Source organism: Heterodontus francisci, chromosome 42, assembly GCF_036365525.1.
Source record: "Heterodontus francisci isolate sHetFra1 chromosome 42, sHetFra1.hap1, whole genome shotgun sequence".
Classification (NCBI taxonomy): Eukaryota; Metazoa; Chordata; class Chondrichthyes; order Heterodontiformes; family Heterodontidae; genus Heterodontus; species Heterodontus francisci.
In genome coordinates, this window is record NC_090412.1 from 8075632 (window position 1) to 8090916 (window position 15285).

General features: G+C 45.2%; 1 protein-coding gene across 1 annotated transcript in view; it reads right to left on the bottom strand.

The window, feature by feature from the left end:
• LOC137355430 (ras-GEF domain-containing family member 1A-like) overlaps positions 1-15084 on the bottom strand; it is a 57281-nt gene extending 42197 nt beyond the window's left edge. Inside the window, exon 1 of the mRNA XM_068020483.1 lies at positions 15022-15084. The gene's annotated coding sequence lies outside the window, so the exon portion shown is untranslated. The remainder of the gene's footprint in view (positions 1-15021) is intronic.
• Positions 15085-15285: the final 201 nt, after the last annotated feature.

Genomic DNA, 15285 nt, shown 5'->3' on the forward strand with positions numbered 1-15285 from the left:
CCAGGAATATCAGGTTCAGTTCATAGAATCATAGAATGATACAGAACATAAGGAGGCAATTTGGCCCACTTTACCTGTGCTGGCTATTTGGTAGAGCTAGACAATTAATACCACTTCCCTGCTCTCTCTCCCTCCATATAGCCCTGTACATTCTTTTCCTTCAAGTATTTCAAGTTCTTTCTAGGGCAATCACCTTCTGCTGTGCCCCCTGTCCTTTGTGCGGGGTTGCACCTTGCACCATGCTCCAGATAATTAGCCGCTGCCAACCCCACTGCTATGTGCCATGGAAGAGTGACGTACGAATCACTTGGATCTTGTCTTTTTGCAGGCGAGTGAGGGAAACACCTCATCCGTCCAGGGTAGGCGCTCCTGCCCTCTCACTCCACCCTCCTCAATTCTTTAGTCAAGGGATCAGGAACTTGGCATAGGGAGGATAAAAACTAGGGACGGGAACCTGTATCTGGGACAGAATCAGTGCGCCAATGCAGTGCAGCCAAATGTTTGAGCTGTATCTGCATTGGTGCTGCTGCTGCTCTGATTGCTGTAGAGCACCTAATGTGCAACAGAATCTTTGATAGCCATGAGTTTGTACAAGTCAGTAATCTCACTGCAGCGATTACTGTTAGCTCCTAAATGATGAAAGTAAGGCCTGAATAGCCCATTATAGCCATCTGAAACTGCTGCTTTGAAATGATTCCTGTATGCCTTGTTTTTTTATGATGTTACACACACTTAGTCAAGCACTTTCAGCTCCCCAAATTAGTTTTCTGAGGTGGCATTTGGTTGCCATGACAAATATCAATGTTTCACACAGTGTTAAAGTCCTTGTCCTTATCTCCAAGTCCCTCCATTATGCTGGCCACACCCTCTTCTCCACCATTGGTGGCACAGCATTTAGCCACAGCACCACCGCAATCCAGAACTCTCTCCAAGGTTCCTTTGACACTGATTTCCTCTATTTCTCCAAGTTTTAACCCTACTTCCTGCGCCATCCACATGGCTGTCTAAATAATTCTGTTTTGCAGAATGTGCTCTGCAAATGCAACTAGCTGTGATTGGTGTTCATGACAGTTGTGCTGAATCATTAACCATTGTGTAGTAAATTCACTGAGTGCCAGAAAACAGCTCATTATGTGCAACACCACATATAACAAATGCAGCACACGAGGTTTGGATCATTCTGGTCACAGCTTGACCCAGTTGGTAGTACTTTGAGTCGGCTTGTGGGTTCAGGGCCCCACTCCAGGACTTGACTGAGATGTCAGTGAAGCTGTGCTGTACTGTGGGAGAGAGACTGCCCTGATCAGACAAGATGCAAAGTTAAGTTTCTGCCTATTCCAGTGGCTCGGATGGGCGTTGAGTCCCATGGCATTAGATGAGAAAAAAGAGTTCTCCTGGTGTTTTGGCCAACATTCCTTCCACCACTAACAAAAAAAAATGGGTTTTGGAATCTTGCTGTGTGCAAAATTGCTGCTGTGTAGCAACACTCAATTCACTTCAATGCATAATGAAGAACATTGAGAAGTTTGAAAGATACGGTTAGGAAAAGGCTCAAGTCTTGGACTTTATGTATTTATCAATTCTGTCTCAGCTTTGTAACTGGTCCTCTTTCATGGCATCTATGTTACCTCACCTCCAGGTGACATCCTATTGTATTTATGGAACAATGGGTTGACTACTGATCTGAGGGAAATTTTGCATCACTCATTAATGACAGCTTCACTATGCCGATCACTGTTACATGGAGAGCCTCATAAAAGGCCAGTATGGTGTCAAAACCAACATAAGGTGAGGGAGCATTCCAGAGAGTCTCCCTCTTATTGTGTAGTGTTGTCAGGATTTCTGTTGGGAACAGCAAGAATTGCCTCCACACTCCCAGCTAACTGTGATATCCTATCTGCTGCTGGCTGAGAGTTGGCTTTAAGATCATTTTCAATGAGGCTAAATTTGAGGAAAATGTAATTGAGTCACACTCCAAAAAAACCCACAGCTCCAGAACGTTCATTTTCCCCTCATGCTCAAATTCTAAGTCACAAGCTTCTGCTTTTATTCCCATTGTCTGCCACAGGCATACTGAACAGTTAAACCCTCACAAATCTGCACCACATTCCCACACACAACAGACTGGTGAGCTTTAAACGCCAACACACCAGCCATTTATTACTTTTCTTCCTTAACATGTTTCGTTGAATTTTTGTGCAAGTCGATATAAGGGATGTGAGTGCCAGCATGGCACTCGCATACAGCTTCATTAAACAGGCAGTAAAACCCCTCCGGACTGGGCCAACAACACAGCTCATTAAGGAGCCTTCCGTAGCCCTTCTGAGTGAGATACCCAATTTAGTGCCAACCATTGTGAACATGTATTCATCAGCAAGTGGCATCAAACTGCCCAAAGTCATTTCATGTAACAAGCTTTCAGCCAACTAACAGATGGCATTCATTCTTTCATGCTGAGCAGGCGTCAAACTTAAAAAAAAAGAGATGAACGAAAAGAAAGACTTGCCTTTGCTTAGGAGAGACCTGCTCTTTATCGCACCCCTCAAAACATCTTACAAATGCATCACCTAGACAACCAGATATGTGGCTGTTGTTATGTAGGCATACGCTGCAACTGGGACACAACAAGGTCTCAACAAACTGAAGTAAGACAAATGACCAGTTAACCTGTTGTTGGTGAACTTAAGGGAGGAATGTTGGCCAAGGCACTGGGAGAACATCCTGCACTTTGAATAGTGCCATGGGATTAATTTACATCAACCTTGAACCTACATCAGCAAAACAGATTACCTGATCACTTTATCCGCATTTTCCCACAAAACAAACCTCCCAAGTGGGCGGCACAGTGGTTAGCACCGCAGCCTCACAGCTCCAGCGACCCGGGTTTGGTTCTGGGTACTGCCTGTGCGGAGTTTGCAAGTTCTCCCTGTGACTGCGTAGGTTTCCGCCGGGTGCTCCGGTTTCCTCCCACAGCCAAAGACTTACAGGTTGATAGGTAAATTGGCCATTATAAATTGCCCCTAGTGTAGGTAGGTAGGTGGTGGGAGAATGGTGGGGATGTGGTAGGGAATATGGGATTAATGTAGGATTAGTATAAATGGGTGGTTGATGGTCGGCACAGACGCAGTGGGCTGAAGGGCCTGTTTCAGTGCTGTATCTCTCTATGACTCTATGAACCACAACAGGCAGATAGGACCACAGTCTAATGCCCCACCAAAGTGAACTCCCTGACAACACAGCAGTCCCTTTAACCTGGAGTGGCAGCCCAGATTACGTGTTCAAATTACATACATATATACAAATTAGGAGCAGGAGTCAGCAACTCAGTCCTTTGAGCCTGCTCTGCCATTCAATTAGATCATGGCTGACCTGATTTGTAACTACAACTCCACATTCCCACCTACCCCCAATAACCTTTCACCCCTTGCTTATCAAGAATCTATCTCTGCCTGAAAAATATTCAAAGACTTTGCTTCCACTGCCTTTTGGGGAAGCGAATTCCAAAGGCTCACAGCCCTCTGAGAAAAGATTTCTCCTCATCTCTGTTTTAGTTTAAACAGCGACCCCTAGTTCCAGATTCTCCCACAAGGGGAAACATCCTTTCCACATCCACCCTGTCAAGACCCCTCAGGATCTTATATGTTTCAATTTGTGTCATCAGCAAATTTAGCAACCATACCTTCGGTCCCTTCATCCAAGTCATTTATATAAATTGTAAAAGGTTGAGGTCCTAGCACAGATCCCTGTGGCACACCGCTCGTTACATCTTGCCAACCAGAAAGTGACCCATTTATGCCTACTCTCTGTTACCTAGCCAACGCTCTATCCATGCCAACATGTTACCTCCTACACCATGAGCTTTTATTTTCCGCAATAACCTTTGATGTGGCACCTTATCAAATGCCTTCTGGAAATCTAAGTACAATACATTCACCGGTTCCCCTTTATCCACAGCACATGTAACTCCCTCAAAGAACTCCAATAAATTGGTTAAACAGGATTTCCCTTTCACAAAACCATGTTGACTCTGCCTGATTACCTTGAATTTATTTAAGTGCCCTGCTATAACGTCTTTAATAATAGCTTCTAATATTTTTCCTCAAGTTCAAGTTCTGTTTGAACCCATAACCTTCTGACACAGCGTGAGGACCAAATAGTCTCCAATTCACAGTTTACAGGCATTCATTAAATGATCCCAAGGTTTATGCCTCCATTACTCAGAACAGAGTACATTCCAAGTGCTGATTGCTATTTGTGTAAATAACTTCAAAACCTGACGATTGCCTATGTGACTGGCCCCTATATTCCTCGGTACCAAGTGTCAGCATTCTCTTATCTCATTAATTTTCTCCAGTTTCTCCCGAAGGTGCTGGAATGCAGTTCCATTTCTACTGGCTGCTCCTCATTATCTGACAGAGCCCCCCAGGCCTTGGTAGTGAATGCTGGCAGATTACTTCATTATGAGAGGCATCATTGACAGCCAAATATGTCCAAAGTGGGTTGAGCAGACCCATGACTAGTGAGGACCATGGTCAGTTTTCCCCGCTTTGATTTTGGGTGCTGAGGTTAATTGTAATGCTTCTCCTGCCACCCTAGCACCACATATTCCCGAAATGTAGCCGTAGCTAATGTACGTGCGTCAGTGTTAGCTGTGGCTCAGTGAGTAGCACTCTTGCTTCTGAGTCTCCAGGTTCAATCCCACTCCAGGACTTGATCATAGAAATTAAGGCTGATACTCCAGTGCAGTACTGAGGGTGTGCTGCACTGTCGGAGATGGGACATGAAACCAAGGCCCTGTCTGCGTGCTCTGGTGGATGTAAATATCCCACAGCACTATTTCGAAAAAGAGCAGGGGAGTTATTCCCGGCGTCCTGATCAATGTTGATCCCTCAACCACACATTTTCTGGGCATTATGGGTGCTGTTTGGGGGAAGTTTGCTCTGTGCAAAATTGACTGCTGTGTTTCCTACATTACAACAGTGACTGCACTTCAGAAGTACTTCATTGGCTGTAAAGCGCTTTGAGACGTTCAGCGGTCGGGAAAGGCGCTATGTAAATGCAAGTTTTTCAAGTCTTTCTTTCCAAAACATCCCCTATTGGGACAGTCTGACACTTAAGTCATCTATCACAGTGAGATTTCTCAATGACCACTTAGTGATAAATGCACGATAACTTTGCCCCGGAGAACCAAGTTGTTCCTGCCCAAAGGACCGTAAAGGGGTGTGTTTTCTGAGCTGCTTTCCAACTCCGGCTAATGGTGAGAGGACAACGTGCTAACCCAGCCCCTCCCTTCTACACTGTAGTTTTCCCCAAGCAATTTATTGTAACCAAATGCCGTACTCCCTCATTGCCTGCTCCACACGCAGCAGTACTATTAGATTTTTACTGCAACAAGTATGATGATTTCAGTCTCCAAGACTATGAAACACAGGGACCTCATTAACCATGATCACAGAGTGATGGCATCTTACACTCTGTTCAGGCCGAATTGTAAAATCCTTGTCTTTATTTACAAGTCACTGCCTGGCCTCAGCCTATCTAACCTCTCCAGCCTCACCCAGTCTCATGCTCTAACCTCTACCCTCCACTCTTTCGACTCTGCTCCTCTTCCTCCTACTCCACCATCAGGGACAGAGATTCTAATCACCACAACCTGACCAGACATTTCTCCAAAGACTTCAATCAAAACCCATCCCTCTGATCAACACCAAGTTGTATTTCGATAGTACCTTTAACATGGTAAAATGACCCAAGGCATTACAGGAGCATTAGCAAACAAAAATTTGGCACCAAGCCACGTAAGGAAATATTAGGTCAGGTGGCCAAAATTTTGGTCCAAGAGGAAAGTTTTAAAGAGTGTCTTAAAAAGAGAGAGCGTGTATTCCAGAGTTTAGGGCCTAGTAGCTGAAGACAGGGCAACCAATGGTGCAGCGATTAAAATCGGGGATGCGCAAGAGACCAGAATTGAAGGAGTGTAGAGATCTCGGAGGTTTGTGGGGCTGGAGAAGGTTACAGAGATAAGAGGGGTGAGGCCATGGAGGGATTTGAAAGAAAAGTGAGGCTGGTCACCTCTCCTAAAGCTGCTGTGATCTGTTGTGTGTCCTATGGCTCTGGTAAAGCTCGGTGGGCCCAGATGTGCTGCAGAGGAAGCCAAACAAGTGCAGGTCGCTATTTATCATTGATACCAGACTGATCAGGTCTGTAGGGAGGGGCTTCTGTAAGGGTATTGTTTGTCATTTGCTTCAGGCACACTCTGTAATAGATTATAATGTGCACATGTCTCATGGAGGTTCTTTCTGCTGATATCCGGACTGTGCGTGTATCTTCTTCTTTATTCCCCCGACCCCACCCCTGTCAACTCTCTCTCTGGAAGAGGATGTTACAAAGAAAGGTCAGACTTGGGTTGGGATTTGGTTCCACAAGTGGTTCCCCATCCAAGTGGCAATTCTTCATGTCTGACCTCAAACAGTCAAGGTTGGGTGTTTTATTTGTCCGGCCCAGATGCATTGAAGCTAATTTTAGTGGCAAACTGGGACTAGAGATTGAACATGGCAGCACCCTGGACTTAATCACTGGGGTGGGGAGGGGGCGCACACTCCCAAAAAAAGGTGTTCCATCAGTGACACCATGTGTGCAAATGCGTTCGCTACAGTGGCACTGCCCCCTTCCCCCATTATACAGGCACTGCTCAATTAAGATTTTTTTCAAAATACTTATCTCACTGTAACCACACAAGTCTGCTCAGCAATGCACCAGGGAGCCCTCTTGTCTATTTATACCCTGGTCATCCTCTGTTGCATTTGTACCAGGTTTAAGTAAACCCTTTTTACTCAATCCTCATAAGTTAGGAAGCTGTAAAACGTAGTAACCAAGTTCAGATTAATGAATACTAACACAGATAGAACTAAGGATTGCTAACCCCCCCAGGAATGCTCTGGAATCTCCAGACTAATCTCCGGGACGCTGCCTTGAGCAGATCCAGGAGAAAAATCAACGAGGCGTTAAAAATATTGTGGTTTTAAAACAATTTCCTTGAACACTTTTGTTTGTTAGTTATACTGGAAAAAAAGGCTGAATGGCCTGACAGTCAAGAAACAGCCAATCGGGTAAGGAAGAGTCTCTTTGCTTTCTGATTGGCCATGGGAAGGCGTGATGTAATGATGGAGGTGTCAGGCAACCAATGGTGAGAGTGTTGGGGCAGGACAGTTGGAGATGGGAGTTGGCAACCCTAGTTGAACTGGAAGACATCAATAAAGGTTACATAACCAGAGAGTTAAGTTAGATACCAGGAAGTTCTTTTGCAGACTGTTGTTGATCTTCAGAATAAGTTGTGCCTTGTGTAGATTTGCAGCAAACATTCAAATGGGATCTGCAAGAGCTCTTAGCGAGTGGAAGACATCACGAACTACAGAAGTTAGTTGATTTAATGGGCATGGAGTATCAAACACCACTGTCTCCTGGAGTTTGCTCGATTGCATATGGGGGTGGGAAGAGGAATTTCACGGGGCTTTCTTTCCCTAATTTGGCCCACAGTTTAATGGCGTCAGTAGGTTGCTCCATGGGAGATGGGACCGACCACTGGCCTGTTTCGCATGATTGTAAATCCAGTGATAGATTGGTGGACGAGTGCAACTCCAGTGCATGTGGCAGGCGTGAGCTCCAAGCACAGCTACGCTCTCTGGGAAAAGATGACTCCAAACAGAATCCAGACTCAACACCCCAAAGTGAGGAAGAGACAAGTATATATATATATAAATGGAAAACACAACTTGCATTTATAATAGCACCTTTAGCATAGTAAAATTCCCCAAGGCACTTCACAGGAACACAATTTGACACAGAGCCACATAAGGAGATATTAGGACAGACGACCAAAAGCTTGGTCGAAGAGGCAGGTTTTAAGCAGCATCTTAAAGCAGGAGAGAGAGGTAGAGCGGCGGAGAGGTTTAGGGATGGAATTCCCGAGCTTAGGGCCTAGGTGGATGAAGGCAAAACTGGACGCCAAGCCATTCTACCCTGAGCCAACAGCTAATAACACACCAACCAAGACTGCAGCAAGTTGTATATTTATTTTATTTAGAGATACAGCACTGAAACAGGCCCTTCGGCCCACCGAGTCTGTGCTGACCAACAACCACCCATTTATACTAATCCTACATTAATCCCACATCCCCACCACCGACCTACACTAGGGGCAATTTACAATGGCCAATTTACCCATTAACCTGCAAGTCTTTGGCTGTGGGAGGAAATCGGAGCACCCGGCGGAAACCCACACGGTCACAGGGAGAACTTGCAAACTCCGCACAGGCAGTACCCAGAACTGAACCCGGGTCAATGGAGCTGTGCGACTGTGGTGCTAACCACTGCGCCACTGTGCCGCCCCTCAATATATCCACAGCTATTGAAAGAGCCAATGAGAAGAATATAACCAGCGATATTCTGCTAAGCTCAATAGAAGTTCAGGGTTACAGTACAATTCTCAACGCTATTTGAAAAAAATAATGGCGGCTTTAACTTAGTGCTTATGATCCATATCTGATAACCCGGCTGAGTTATTTTTCAATAAGCTGTATGTTATTAATGATACTTTAATGTTACCGCAATAATCAGAGGACTTCACCTTTAACAACAACATGCATCATTAATGCCGGAGATAATCGAGTTTATATAACCTGCACATTATGTTCTTTCTCTTTGTGTTTTTAAAGGCCAGTGTTACCCCTGGTAACATGTCTTGCTAGACACTTTATCATGGTTATGCATGGAAGATGGTGCAATTACCAGCTGCTGCCTCCAACTTATTATTTCTGAATCTTTGTTGGAAATAAATGAAAACGGCACCAAAAGAGGTTTGTGCTTGCGTTCAGTCGACCCACTATGGTGTCTGCAGCAGCAAGGGCTGTTATTATGAACGAAAGACTTTCATTTCTATAGCGTCTTGTCACATCTGTTAGAAATATCACAAGATCCTCCACATACAATGACTGCTATTATGTAGCCAAAAGTGGAAGCCATTTGTAAATAGAGGCATAGTGGGACGAGTGATCAGTTAATCTCTCTTTGGTGATGTTAGTTGAGGATAGCACTTGGACAATAACTGCTCTTCAGACACTGCCATAGGCTCATTAAAATCTACTTGAAAGAAGGAAAGACCTGCATTTATATAGAGCCTTTCATAACTCAGGACGTTTCAAAGCACTTTACAGCAGATGAAGTACTTTTATAATGCGGTTACTGTTGTAATGTAGGGAACACAGCAGATAATTGGCGCACAGCAAGCTCCCACAAACAGCAACGTGGTAACAGTCCAACGGGGCCTTGCTTTAATGTCTCATCTAAAGGAGGAGACCTCTGACAATGCAATTCTCCCTCACAACTGGCAGTCTACATCATCCGTTCAAGATGTGCTCTGATCGGGAATGAGTGGATTCAACAGTATCTTTGGATATATACACTTGGAGGCCATAAGGGAATAGCAGGGGTGTGGGGCTAATTGGATAGCTCTTTTCAGCACGTTGGGCCGAATGGTTTCCTTCTGTGGATACGACGAATCTCAGAGCTTGGGTGAAGTGTGAAACCAAAAGTGATCAAAAATGGTGGCCCTACAGCAAAGAGGCGAGTCAAATAATTTCATCAGTGATTGGGTGAGTCTGTGGTCCTGCCCTCTGTTAAATGGAACTGCAAATCTTCATCAACAACTGGATTTCTATAGTGCCAAGAACACAGTAAATGTTCCGAGGTGCTTCACAGGAGCCGTTGATTATCAGACAAAATTTGACTCCCAGTCACAAAAGGGGATAGATATTAGGTGACCAAAAATTTGGTCCCACTCCAGGCCTTGAGCACTAAAATCTAGACTAACACTCCAATGCAGTACTGAGGGAGTGCTGCACTGTCGGAGGTAGTCCCTTTCGGATGAAACATTAAATCAAGGCCCTATTTGTTTGCTCGGGTGGATCTAAAAGATCCCATGGCACCATTTCGAAGGAGAGCAGGGGAGTTTTCCCTGGTGTCCTGGTCAATACTTGTCCCTCAAATCAATATCGCTACAACAGATTGTTTGGTCATTATCACGTTGCTGTTGGTTGGAGTTTGCCGTGCGCAAATTAGCAGCCATATTTCCTACATTACAACGTGACTACAGTTCAAAAAGTACTTCATTGGCTGTAAAGCACTTTGAGACAACCGGTGGTTGTGAAAGGCGCCATATAAATGCAAGTCTTTCTTCTTTTTAAACAGGTATATTTGAAAGATTGCCTTCAAGGATTAGAGGGTGGTAGACAGGTGCAGAGGTTTAGGGAAAGAATTCCTAAGCTTAGCTGCTGAAGGGCATCAATGGTGAAGCATTAAAAATTGGGGATGTGCAAGGGGCCAGAATTGGAGGAGGACAGAGATCGGAGGCTTGTAGGGCTAGAGGAGGTTTACAGCGATAGGGAGGGACAAGGCTATGGTGATAGTATATAAAACAGAAGGCCAAGCCATTTGACATGAAACTAGCAACTAATTACACACCAACTGAGATTGGATATGTGTCCCCTCATTTCGAGTGCAGTGTCCAACCAGCAAGCCCATCTGAAAGTAGCAGGGGGCCAATCAATCGTCATTAATGAGACCTCACTGTGTGGCCATTACCATCCAGTTAATGCCAATTTCACCAACGTAAAGATCTCTGTAAACCTCCTCCAAGGTATCTAGGCTTCTGCAATTCTAGCCTCTTGCACATCCCCGATTTCCTTCACTCCACTATTGATGATCATGCCTGCAACCATCTAGGCCCTAAGCTCTGGAACTTCATCCCTAAGCCTCATGGCTTCTCCACCTCTCTCTGATTCCTCCTTTAAAACCATTGCTTTAGAAGGCGACACAAAAAAAAATGCAATGAAATTGGACAGGGCAGAAAAATAAAAGCAACCTTTCATGTCATTCAGGCATTCCGTTTCATCTGTTCTTGTATTTTACAAGAGGAAAATAATATCCTCTCGAGTTAAGACACTGGAGGAGATCGGTGAATCTAAAATTGAAAGGGTTTGAGAGCATAGCCATTGCATTCTGCCTCATTGAAAAATGTTTCCAGAAATTCAAATGACGCTCAGCCAACATACGATGCCACTATGGACTGCGTCAATGGATCACATGCAGATGGCAAGACAGAACCAAGTTTAAAACCAGCAGAAGTAACTCCTGTCCCAATTCAGCGTGTGCCAGCTAAATCACACAGAGACTGCACATGGTTAACACACTGTGGCGGGGAAGAAGGTAACACACACACACACACACACACACGCACACACGCACGCATGCGCACAAAATCACAAGCAACAGCCAGCTCCTTGCAGACTAGAATGATTAAACGGAGAATCTTATCTCCCATGTTCGGCTGGTTGAGGAGTACGAGAAGCTCGCGTCTGTGTGTGGGAGAAATGCTAAAAAAAAACAACTGCGTTGCATTTTGAAAAACGACAGGTCAGAATAGAAGAATTTCAGGATGGATCTACATTAAAATTAGGGACTGCAGGGAGAGAGATAACTGATTTTTGAGCTGTAAATTCTTGATTGTTAATCCAAACTGGTTGCTCAGTATACAGGAATTTCTTGTTTGCAAGCCAGGAATTGCTAATGACAATATTCCTTCCCTGCATGAAGCCATGGCATCACGTCAAAGGCAGATCAATTTAAAGGGGTATACCATCCTATCTTACACCCTCTGTGAACTTGAGCTTATTCAAAACCCTGCTACCCATATCCTAATTCAAACCAAGCCCTGTTCGCCCATCACCCCTGTGTTTGCTGACCAACATTGGCTCCTGGTCCAGTGATGCCTCAATTTTAAAATTCACATCCTCGTTTTTAAATCCCTCCATGGCCTCACTCCTACCTATCCGTGCAACCTCCTCTGGCCCTACACCCTTCGAGATCTCTGCACTTCTCTAATTCTGGCCACTTGTACATTCCCAGTTTTCATTGCTCCATAATTGGTGGCCATGCCCTTCAGCTGCTTAGGCCCCAAGCCCTGGAATTCCATCCCTAAACCGCTTCGTCTCTCTCTCTCCTCCTTCTTAAAACCTACCTCTTTGAGCAAGCTTTTCGCCACCTGTCCTAATATCTCCTCACGTGCCTCAGTGTCAAATTTTGTCTGATAACACTCCTGTGAAGCACCTTGAGAACTTTTGACCATGAGGAGAGAGATGGAGGTGTTTTGGGAGGGAATTCCAGAGCTCAGGGCTTAGATGACTAAAGGCAAAGCCACCGATGGTGGACCAACTAAAATCTAGGATGCACAAGTGGCCAGAATTGGACGAGCGCAGAGTTCTCGGAAGTTTGTAAGGCTGGACCAGGTCACAGAGCAAAACCACAGAGCATCTGAAGTTACACAATGATGCAATTGATGCATAAACAATTCCTGCTACTGGCTTGAATGGGTAGGATCATTTTACAGTGCCCCATCACATTAGCCCCTGCAATACACAGCACCTGACATTAACACTTTATCCTCACCTAGCTAAGTAATGTTAGTTCCCCAAAGAACAGAGACAATTAAGGCCCTTTGAAGTGAAGAAAACACTGGCCACCAAGCCTCTAACCAGTGTTTTGTAGGATACTGCTGGCATTTATTTTTAAACACTAAGTAAAACAGCTGGAAGGTCACAATGTGCAACATCCCTTTTGAAGCCATTCATTTGGTCAAAACAAACAGCATTTCCCTGACGTGCAACTGGCAGATCTCAGATCATGCCAGCCCTTAGGATTCAGTGAGCTGGCAGGAGTGGTACAGGTAGAGGACAGACAGGGTTTAGCACACACCGTGAGGTGCGAAGGGTACCGGAAAATGAGCTCATGAAGCCTGTGATCAGATGACATTGAATTTACAGCACAGAAACAGGCCATTCAGCCCAACTGGTCCATGCTGGCTCCTCCCACCTTTGCTTATCTCTCCCCATTGACATACCCCAATCTATCTCTTTCCCCCTCATCCAGCTTCTCCTTAAATGCATCTATGCTCTCCGCCTCAACTACTGGTCGTGAATTCCACATTCTAAACCATTGTCCGAGTAAAGAATTTTCTCCTGAATTCCTTATTGGATTTAATAGGGCTTCACCAAAAGTTATTTTGAGGTACAGATTATTCTTTTGTTGGCAAAACCAACAGACAGTTTATGCACAGGAAGATCCCACAAATAGCAATGAGATGAATGACCAGCAAATTGATTTAATTGGTTTCACTGACCTGCACACCCAGAGCAGGTATGGAGCCAACTGTGCATCGCATGAGAGCTCTGAGTGATTTTCCTTATCGTCTCGCAATCATGGACACAGATTAATAGCCATTTCATGTGACTGATGGGAAATACACAATCTTCCCGGCCACCCCAGGTACCAGGATTCAAACCTGAAACGGTAACTCTGCTTCTCTCTCCACAGATGCTGCCTGACCTCCTGCATGTTTCCTGCATTTTCTGTCTTTATTTCAGATTATTTCCAGCATCCGTAGTATTTTGCTCTCGTACCAGGATTCAATGCAGCTTCCTCTCCGGTAATAATTATTAGAGAACCACAAATGCTGATGCAAATCTAGCACCAGACTGACTGGGAGCTGGGCACAGGCTCTCCTCCACTAGACCACTCGGAAACTTCATGCATTTCCCCTGAACACCAACAGGGGCTCTTCCCCACCAGAGCACTGAACACTCTCCTTCATCAGATCACCAACATATCAAACATTTTTCACCGGTCCACCTGCCTCCTGCCTACAATACAAGCAGCGACTCAGGCAGACTCTCCTTCTCAGACCGGTTGGAACTTAGGCACTCTTCCCCCATCTTGAGATCGGCGCTACAGATGCTCCATCCCGTTAAAACCAACCAGGCAAGACCACCAGATGTAAAATAGACACAAGAGAGTGAACAACCACCTACCTGTGTTGCTGTGGCTCCACCTGAACCCCCAGCAGCCATGACGGAGTGACATGGGATCGTCGCCCATTCATACGAAGACAGTCAGTCACTCTGCACATGCGAACTGTCTGTCAAATAAAGGGGCAGGGGTCACCATGTCCAAAATGGGCATCATTCAGATAACCAGAAAGCAATCCGCTTTGGCTTAATGAATACTGCAAGTGCGACGAGGCTTAACAAAGCAGTAACATTTTGCAGGGAATTGTCCAGATACCTCACAGCTCATTCTTCCAGACCACTCTGCCACCCGCCTTCCCCCCACCACCCCCAAAAAAAGGTAAACTGGCAAGTCCCAGAGAAAAACTTTTTGTGTTTTTTTTGCACCCATCCCAGTGACAGCAGTAGGTTGCAAGCAGCAGAAAAGTTCTGCCCTGGCTCCTTCATTTTGTCTCCTCCTGGGGAAAAACATGAAGTGATTGCGAGCTGCGAGAGATCTCTGCAATTCGCAACGAAACACAATCTGCAGGCAAGGGCTGGCACAGGATTATACACACCAAAAAAATAATTAAATAATCAGCTGTAAATATTTCAATCGAACCAGTACAGACTGGAGGTGAGGTGGGGGGGGCGGGGGGGGGGGGGGGGGGGGGAACCAGGAGAGAGGGAGATAACACGCTTTAAGAGACTGGGTTAAATCAAATGGACAGAAAGAGTAGCAGGGTGGAACGGTGCTGGGGATTGAGAGCTGCAGACTCACCTTAAACAGCAATTCGTGGATCAGCTCCTTCACAATCCAACCGACCGTCAACAGAGAGGATAAAAAAAAACCTTGTGGGTTGCATTCATCGGGAACTTGCTCACACTTTGTTAAGCTCAGACTCTGACTGTACATCCTTCATACACACATCTCTAAACTCCTCACAAAATAGATGCATTCTCACGTTAAAAAAGAGCAATTCCAAATAATTGATTGCACTCGTTTACCCACGAGCATGGCACTGCACTGCAGTTTGTCAAGGGTTAACTCCCTGACAGCTCAGTGTAACCCACATGCTGAGCTTGCCTTTATAATCACACATTGAAAATTGTGCACAAACTCAGCTGTATCTCCCTCTCCCCCTTGTACCTGATTTCCTTGCCTCCTGGTCTTTCTGTGTGGGTAATCAAACAGGCTCAGATTTCCCCCTCTCTCTCTCCCTCTCCTGCTTTCCCCGACGCTTCCAAACCAATTTAGAGGTAGTCGAGGTCTCAGTTTTACGCCTTCCTCCGCACAGCAGCTCCAAGGAATCCTTCTCTCACACAGATGAGTGAGTGATTACAGTTTCAGTTAGATTTCAATTCTGGAGATGCTCTTTGCCTTTAATGTGGGCCTCTGACTGACTGTAATAAG